Source organism: Bos taurus, chromosome 10, assembly GCF_002263795.3.
Source record: "Bos taurus isolate L1 Dominette 01449 registration number 42190680 breed Hereford chromosome 10, ARS-UCD2.0, whole genome shotgun sequence".
NCBI lineage: Eukaryota > Metazoa > Chordata > Mammalia > Artiodactyla > Bovidae > Bos > Bos taurus.
Genome location: NC_037337.1, coordinates 58,364,111 through 58,372,206, shown reverse-complemented (window position 1 = coordinate 58,372,206; position 8,096 = coordinate 58,364,111). Strand labels below are relative to the sequence as shown.

Genomic DNA, 8,096 nt, shown 5'->3' with positions numbered 1-8,096 from the left:
TGCCATCCAGCCATTTCATCCTGTCGTCCCCTTCTCCTCCTGCCCCCAATCCCTCCCAGCATCAGACTCTTTTCCAATGTCTTTTCCAACTCTTCGCATGAGGTGGCCACAGTACTGGAGTTTCAGCCTCAGCATCAGTCCTTCCAATGAACACCCAGGTCTGGTCTCCTTTAGGATGGACTGGTTGGATCTCCTTGCAGTCCAAGGGACTCTCAAGAGTCTTCTCCAACACCACAGTTCAAAAGAATCAATTCTTCGGCATTTAGCTTTCTTTATAGTCCAACTCTCACATCCATACATGACCACTGGAAAAACCACAGCCTTGACTAGACGGACCTTTGTTGGCAAAGTAATGTCTCTGCTTTTTAATATGCTGTCTAGGTTGGTCACAACTTTCCTTCCAAGGAGTAAGCGTCTTTTAATTTTATGGCTGCAATCACCAACTGAAATGATTTTGGAGCCCAGAAAAATAAAGTCAGCCACTGTTTCCACCGTTTCCCCATCCATTTCCCATGAAGTGATGGGACCAGGTGCCATGACCTTTGTTTTCTGAATGTTGAGCTTTAAGCCAACTTTTTCACTCTCCACTTTCACTTTCATCAAGAAGCTTTTTAGTTCCTCTTCACTTTCTGCCATAAGGGTGGTGTCATCTGCATATCTGAGGTTTTTGATATTTCTCCCGGCAATCTTGATTCCAGCTTGTGCTTCTTCCAGTCCAGCGTTTCTCATGATGTACTCTGCATATAAATTAAATAAGCAGGGTGACAATATACAGCCTTGACGTACTCTCTTTCCTATTTGGAACCAGTCTGTTGTTCCATGTCCAGTTCTAACTGTTGCATCCTGACCTGCATACAGGTTTCTCAAGAGGCAGGTCAGGTGGTCTGGTATTCCCATCTCTTGAAGAATTTTCCGCAGTTGATTGTAATCCATACAGTCAAAGGCTTTGGCATAGTCAATAAAGCAGAAATAGATGTTTTTCTGGAACTCTCTTGCTTTTTTGATGATCCAGCAGATGTTGGCAATTTGATCTCTGGTTCCTCTGCCTTTTCTAAAACCTGCTTGGACATCTGGAAGTTTACAGTTCACGTATTTCTGAAGCCTGGCTTGGAGAATTTTGAGCATTACTTTACTAGCGGGTGAGATGAGTGCAATTGTGTGGCAGTTTGAGCATTCTTTGGCATTGCCTTTCTTTGGGATTAGAATGAAAACTGACCTTTTCCAGTCCTGTGACCACTGCTGAGTGTTTCAAATTTCCTGGCATATTGAGTGCAGCACTTTCACAGCATCATCTTTCAGGATTTGAAATAGCTCAACTGGAATTCCATCACCTCCACTAGCTTTGTTCGTTATGATGCTTTCTAAGGCCCACTTGACTTCACATTCCAGGATGTCTGGCTCTAGGTGAGTGATCACACCATCATGATTATCTGGGTCGTGAAGCTCTTTTTTGTACAGTTCTTCTGTGTATTCTTTCCACCTCTTCTTAATATCCTGTGCTTCTGTTAGGTCCATATCATTTCTGTCCTTTATCGAGCCCATCTTTGCATGAAATGTTCCCTTGGTATCTCTAATTTTCTTGAAGAGATGTCTATCTTTCCCATTCTGTTGTTTTCCTCTATTTCCTTGCATTTATCAATGAGGAAGGCTTTCTTATCTCTCCTTGCTATTCTTTGGAACTCTGCATTCAAATGGGAATATCTTTCCTTTTCTCCTTTGCTTTTCGCTTCTCTTCCTTTCACAGCTATTTGTAAGGCCTCCTCAGACAGCCATTTTGCTTTTTTTTTCATTTCTTTTCCATGGGGATGGTCTTGATCCCTGTCTCCTGTACAATGTCATGAACCTCCGTCCTAATTGATGACATTTTAGATTTGTTGGAATAAGATACATAATCAAAACACAAGTTTCACAAAACAATGTTTTTACTCTATGTTATAGGCTATGCTCTCTAGTTTTTTCTATTTCATTAAGAAAAAATTTCAGATCTTAATCCACCAAAATGACTTCACTATGTTTGGCAGTTTGAAAAACTACTGAGAACTTAAACTTTTTACAGCCACACAATAGAGTTAAGAACTAAAACTGACTACATTGACTCTACAACCCCAACATATGCTTAAACATGATTTTAATTTCAAGAAATTTCTGCCCCAAAAGATGAAGTGGCAAATAACTATTGCAGTTTCAAGACCTTCCTCAAAGTCCATTTAACTGAACAACAAAGAGACCTAGCCTTCTTCAAGGTAAACAGCCCCTCCTCCATAATATTACTCTTGGGTTTATCAAATAACTGTTGACTTTTTAAGGTTTGCTTCACAACTCTTCCCTAGGTCTACTAATCCAAAGATTTGTTGTTTGTTAAGTCACTCAGTCATGTCTGACTCTTTGCAACCCCATGGACTGCAGCATGCCAGATTTCCCTGTCCTTCACCATCTCCAGGAGCTTGCTCAAACTCATGTCCACTGAGTTGGTGATGCCATCCAACCATCTCACCCTCTGTCGTCCCCTTCTCTTCCTGCCTTCAATGTTTCCCAGCATCCGGTCTTTTCTAATGAGTCAGTTCTTTGAATCAGGTGACCAAAGTATTGGAGTTTCAGCTTTAGCATCAGTCCTTCCAATGAATATTCAGAGTTGATTTCCTTTAGGATTAACTGGTTTGATCTTCTTGTAGTTCAAATATTATATCACAAAATTTAGTCTTATCTCAAACATGCTTTCATTGAAAGACCTGTTTTTAACCCTAATTCTCTGAAGCTTTCCTACCCTTGACCTCTTTCTCTAAGATGCTACTAAAACTGTCAACAAATTTGGCTATGCTTGAGCAACAGGTTATTTCAGTGGTCTTTGACACATTATAAGCTAAGGGAAAGCACAGTGCTTCTTATTTATTCTCTACCCTCTCATCACTGCGGATGGTGATTGCAGCCATGACGTTAAAAGATGCTTGCTCCTTGGAAGGAAAGTTATGACCAACCTAGACAGCATCTTAAAAAGCAGAGAAATTACTCTGCCAACAAAGGTCTGTCTAGTCAAGGCTGTGGTTTTTCCAATAGTCATGTATGGATGTGAGAGTTGGACTATAAAGAAAGCTGAGCACCAAAGAACTGATTCTTTTGAACTGTGGTGTTGGAGAAGACTCTTGAGAGTCCCTTGGACTGCAAGGAGATCCAACCAGTTCATCCTAAAGGAGATCAGTCCTGGGTGTTCATTGGAAGGACTGATGTTGAAGCTGAAACTCCAATGCTTTGGCCACCTGATGCGGAGAGCTGACTCATTTGAAAAGACTCTGATGCTGGGAAAGATTGAGGGCAGGAGGAGAAGGGGATGACAGAGGATGAGATGGTTAGATGGCATCACCGACACAACAGACATGGGTTTGGGTGGACTCCAGGAGTTGGTGATGGACAGGGAGGCCTGGCGTGCTGTGGTTCATGGGGTCGCAGAGGCGGACACGACTGAACTGAACTGAACCCTCTCCTCCTGGTGTTCAAACACTGATGGATGGGGGAGGAAAGGTGTCATGAATTTCAGAGGAGCTCCAGCAGGCAGAGCAGGGATGTACAGTGGTCAAAGAGAAGGAGCTCTTATTGCAGAGAAGTGGCATTCACAAATAAGAAATCCTGTGGTTAGGACAACCCTTCCCTTTTTCTTGGTTTTATCTACTCACTGTGTCCTCTTCACACCTGTTATTCAAATGGCATTATTTTAAATATAAAAAAAAATAAACCATTCAAACTCCATCCCACTCACTTAACTTCAAGCTAGTATGTGAGCTTTGAAGTGGTCTTTGCCTCCAGCTTGAAGCTTGAGGATGCGCATAATAATGGATATCTGATTGCCAAACGTTTGGTTCTCACCAGAAATGGTGATTCGGTTACTGAAAAAAATGCTGACCTGCGTCTCTAATTTAATAAATACCTACTACATTTCACACAAATACTGGAAGGCTTCCTGGATTCAATCAGCCATACTAAAATAAATAAATAAGCTTTTTTTTGTCCTAGTGGGCCCAAGAAGGTACCAATCTACATTTCCCACTTTTCTCACTGTACACTCTTGTCCAAATTCTACGCTTCCCTCAGACTGGCTTAGTCCCAGTTCCTGCAACAAGCCAGGTGTTCCCCTCCTCCATGTCGTTGCTCATTCTGTTCCCTCCGCAGGAACAGCCACCCCCACCCCCCCACCCCCGCCTCCCCGCCACCTCCTCTAGTTTCACGGGCTCCTTCTCATTTGGCTGAAAGGTCAGCGGTGGCAACCTCATTTAGAAGCCTGTCTTAGCACTTGACCTTTAACGCGTTTGCCTTGTTCCTTGGCTGTTGCCTTCTAGTCCATCCATCTTCGGGTCCAGCTTCCTAATTCCCAGGGGATGGGGAAGTCCTGTTCCTCTAGGTCGTCCAGTCCCATGCACGTAGTAGGTGCGCAGTAAACGCTCACAAAGAGTTTGACCACTATGTGCTCTAACCCTGGGTCAAGTAGCAGAGCGAAGAGTGCCTGTCTGTTCACCTCCTTGCCAGCTCCCTAGCCCAGCCCAGCGCATCAGACCGGAGGCTGGGGACAAGCCCGCGTGCTTCTCTTGCCGCCCCCGCGGCGCGAGGAGCCCAGTCACGGGCGTTGGAAATTCCGGCGCGTGCCGGCGCGCTGGGCCGGGCGGGGGCGGGGGAACCCGTGGAGTGAGCCTGTGACGTACGGGGGCGTGGCTCCAGAGCCTCCGCCCCCTCTTCCTCGCCCTCTCTCGCGGGTCGGGGTTACATGGCGGCGACTGCGGCAAAGCGAGAGCCTCGGAGACGCCGCTGCCGCCAGCACAGCCGGAGACCTGAGCCGACACTGGGGGCTGTCCGTGGGCCCCGCACTCCCTCGATGAGTCGGAGAAGTCCGGTAGGTATATGTGTGTGCGTGTGCGGGGCGCGCCGCCGGGGCGGCTCAGGAGGGCGCCGCGGCGGGCCCGGTGGCTGAGCCGGCTCTCTCCTCCATTGTGTGTGACCCTCCGGCGGCCGTCGCTCAACAAAGGCGCTTTTGTTCCTTCTCCCGCCCGCCCTCGGCCCGCCCGCCGGCTCGCTCTCTTGGGCCTGGCCGGCGCGTCCTCCCGCGGGCCGCCGGCGGCGGGCCGGGGTCCCCGCGTGGGGCCGGCAGAGCGGCCGGCGCGCCCCTCCCACCCGGCACGCCCCTCGCGGGCCGGGGTGCCGGGCCCAGCAGTGCGCGCCCGCCTCGGGCCCGGCTTGCCGGCTGCCTCCCGACCGCTTACGTCTGGCTCCGCAGGTTCGAAACCCGGCCCGGCCGGCGGCGGGCTGACGCGGGGCGGCGGCCGGGAGGGGTGACCCGCCCCAGCCGCGTGAGGTGGCGCGGAGTCTAGCCTTCCTGGCACGCCGCCTTTCGAAATGCTCCCGCGTCTCCTCCCCCATCCGACTCCGGTGACTCGGCCTCAGCTGACTCCGGCCGGGCAAAGTCTCCCAGTGCACTCGGCACATTGCGTAGCGCGCCGGTCACTCGACTCGGCGCGGAGCCCCGAAGTCCTCTGCCCGAGTTGAATCTGGCCGCTAAGGAGGTACAGAAAAACTCCTCCAAATCGGAATTCCTAATTTCTTCCCCCTCCCTTTACTACAGCCTTGTCTGAGCTGCGTTCGGGACGCGCAGCGGGGGTGGTCCTTGAAAGTCCCCAAATGAAAACTTGTTTTGTCGGTTCACTGAAAAAGAGCTTCCTCGCTTCTCGGTGCATTTTTCTCTGACTTGGTGAGGTTTGTTGAAAAGTAAGGATTTTTTTGGTCGCTTTTTGTTCCTTGATTGGTAAGACTGGTTCAGGTGTTAGGTGGGAGCGTTCCGAAGCAGGATCTTTTCGATTCCTTTCCTTTTTATTTCTACCTTTGCTCGCTCATTGGGAAAGGTCCACTAACGTGAGGTACTGCATTTGCAGCACAATTAGTGTTCTTTTCCTTCATCGCTAAAAATGCCCTCCAAAGTCAGTCTGAGTTTTTGTTTTTTGTTTTTTTTTTTTTACAGATACAAGGTGATTTATCAAAGGAAAGAAAAATTAACAGGGGACAAAATAGAGCGATAACAGCTTCAGAGTACTTTTCCGATTGTTTGAGTCGTCTAGCTTTGTTATTTTTTAAAGCTCTGATTGGACGCATCCTCTCTCTTGAACGTTGGGGAACTGAAATGGAAAGAGTAGTCTAATTAGAAGATTGAAGGGATCAAACAGGAGTGGGCCCTGAAAGGAAATTGCCTCTAGAGTTTCTTCGTAGAATGTCAGATACTTATGTTTGAAATATGCTTGGTAATCGGTGGCAGAGACTTTACATTTCTTGAATGGGTAGTTGTTCAGACATGTTTAGGAAGGGCTTGCTATGTGCCAAGGAGCAGAGAGTCCTTTCACATATATGTGCTACATCACTGAGTAAGAATTGCCTTGTGAAACTTGTAAAATTGCTTATTGGTGTCCTGAATTCAAGAATTGCAGTCGTCTAGGAAATATACCAGATTTGAGCAGGAGGTGTTTTAATCACCTAAGAATTACTGTTAGAAAAAGAGCTCTGGGAAATGGAGGATTATTTATAAAAACCTTTATGACCATATTTTGTAGTTCAGTTATTTGCAAAAGAGGATTAAAAATGTTTGCTACTTTCTGTGATTAAGAAAGAATCCAGAGAAGATTGATTTGAAGATCAGTTAATTTTGCGATAGAAAAAGTACGTGTTCTAATGACAAATGTTAGTACTAAAAGTGTTGCAGCATTTTGCATAAGTTCGTTTAAACATCGTGAGAATTCATAACTGAGAAAATAGTAAGGTTTGCTGACTCAGGGTACATTGCTGAAGGGGATGGGGTCGGGTAGGAGGAAGCTTCGAAGTGCTGCAAGTTTTGAGTTGGGTGATGACTCATCCTGCCCACGGACTGCTACGTGGCCCTTTTTTTTATACACTATTTTTTTTTTTTTAATGATAGGCTAAAATGCTCCTGTCTACATTATAATTCTCTATCACACAGAGGAGCCACAGATTCTCTAAAAAAGTAATGGCTTCTGAAATTGCATTTTAAAGGGATATCTTATATCCTGCAGGTGGAATTTGGTAACATTTGTTGAAAAGAAAGGTAAAATTAATTGCTAGTCAGTTGGGGCAATGAAATATTTGATCCTATGGGTTGGCCAAAAAGTACATTTGGGTTTTCCTGTAAAATGTTAGGTGAAAACCGGAGGGAACTTTTTGGCCAGTGCCACAGCAGTTCCTTGGCTATTGATGAGAGAGGTTTCTTATGGATTTTTTACAGATAGTACTTTTATGGTATAGATAGAAATTAACCTTTTTGTTTTCATTGGTAATGTAAAAGTTAACTTTGTACTATCTAGAAATTAGTTTGTGTTGTAAAACTACAGCAGTGTTTAATCAGATAAAGCTCTGAACATGAGCATTTCACTCTGGTGGAATTATATATAGTGCTTTCTTCTTTTTTCTAATCTATATTAATTTAATAGACTATAATATATAATAATTTAAAAGTTAAAATAGGTATTGTTATAGGCACTATTTTTTCATCAGTCCTTTTCTTAGATAAGCTGATTGTATAGTTCCAAATTTAAGATTTACATTGAAATTTGGTAATAAAATATTTTGACTGATTGTAGAAAGCCATTGTTTAGCAGGTTGACCTAAAATAAGATTGAGAAAAATGGGGATTGAGAATAACAATGTGTTTTAAAAGTGAGAAGAAAAACTCGCCATTCTCATATTTTTCTTTGTGTATACTATTTATCTTCTCAGTGATTTATTTGAATGGTTTTGTGGGCAGTAAAGTGTATTAATGTGAATTAAATCTTTGAAGAGATTTTGGAAGAACATTGCATGATTTATATAGGGGAACTTTAATAAAGTTTAGATAAAACTTTAAAATATACTTCCTACTAAAGTAAATATAAAAATACAAGTAGAAAGTATTAAAGACTTTCAAAAGCCTTTTAGAGGTTGAACGTGTATTTCCAGTGTGTGTTTGTGTTTTAAGAATGTAGGTAATTACCTGTCATGCTTAATTCAGAATTTATAAACTGGTTGTGTTAGTCTGTCTTCCTTCTATGAGGTATTGACTTATGAAATGATGATGAGCC

At 44.6% G+C, this 8,096-nt stretch overlaps 1 protein-coding gene across 5 annotated transcripts in view; it reads left to right on the top strand.

The window, feature by feature from the left end:
• Positions 1 to 4,728: 4,728 nt before the first annotated feature.
• The window catches only part of MAPK6 (mitogen-activated protein kinase 6), a 34,063-nt gene continuing 30,695 nt past the window's right edge, over positions 4,729 to 8,096 (top strand). For 3 of the 5 annotated variants that reach the window (XM_002690965.7, XM_024998031.2, XM_059890855.1), the window contains exon 1: positions 4,729 to 4,876. The gene's annotated coding sequence lies outside the window, so the exon portion shown is untranslated. Of the gene's footprint in view, positions 4,877 to 5,449; positions 5,544 to 8,096 lie in introns of those variants that run through there. The other 2 variants (XM_005211881.5, XM_015473201.3) reach the window with 1 other exon arrangement.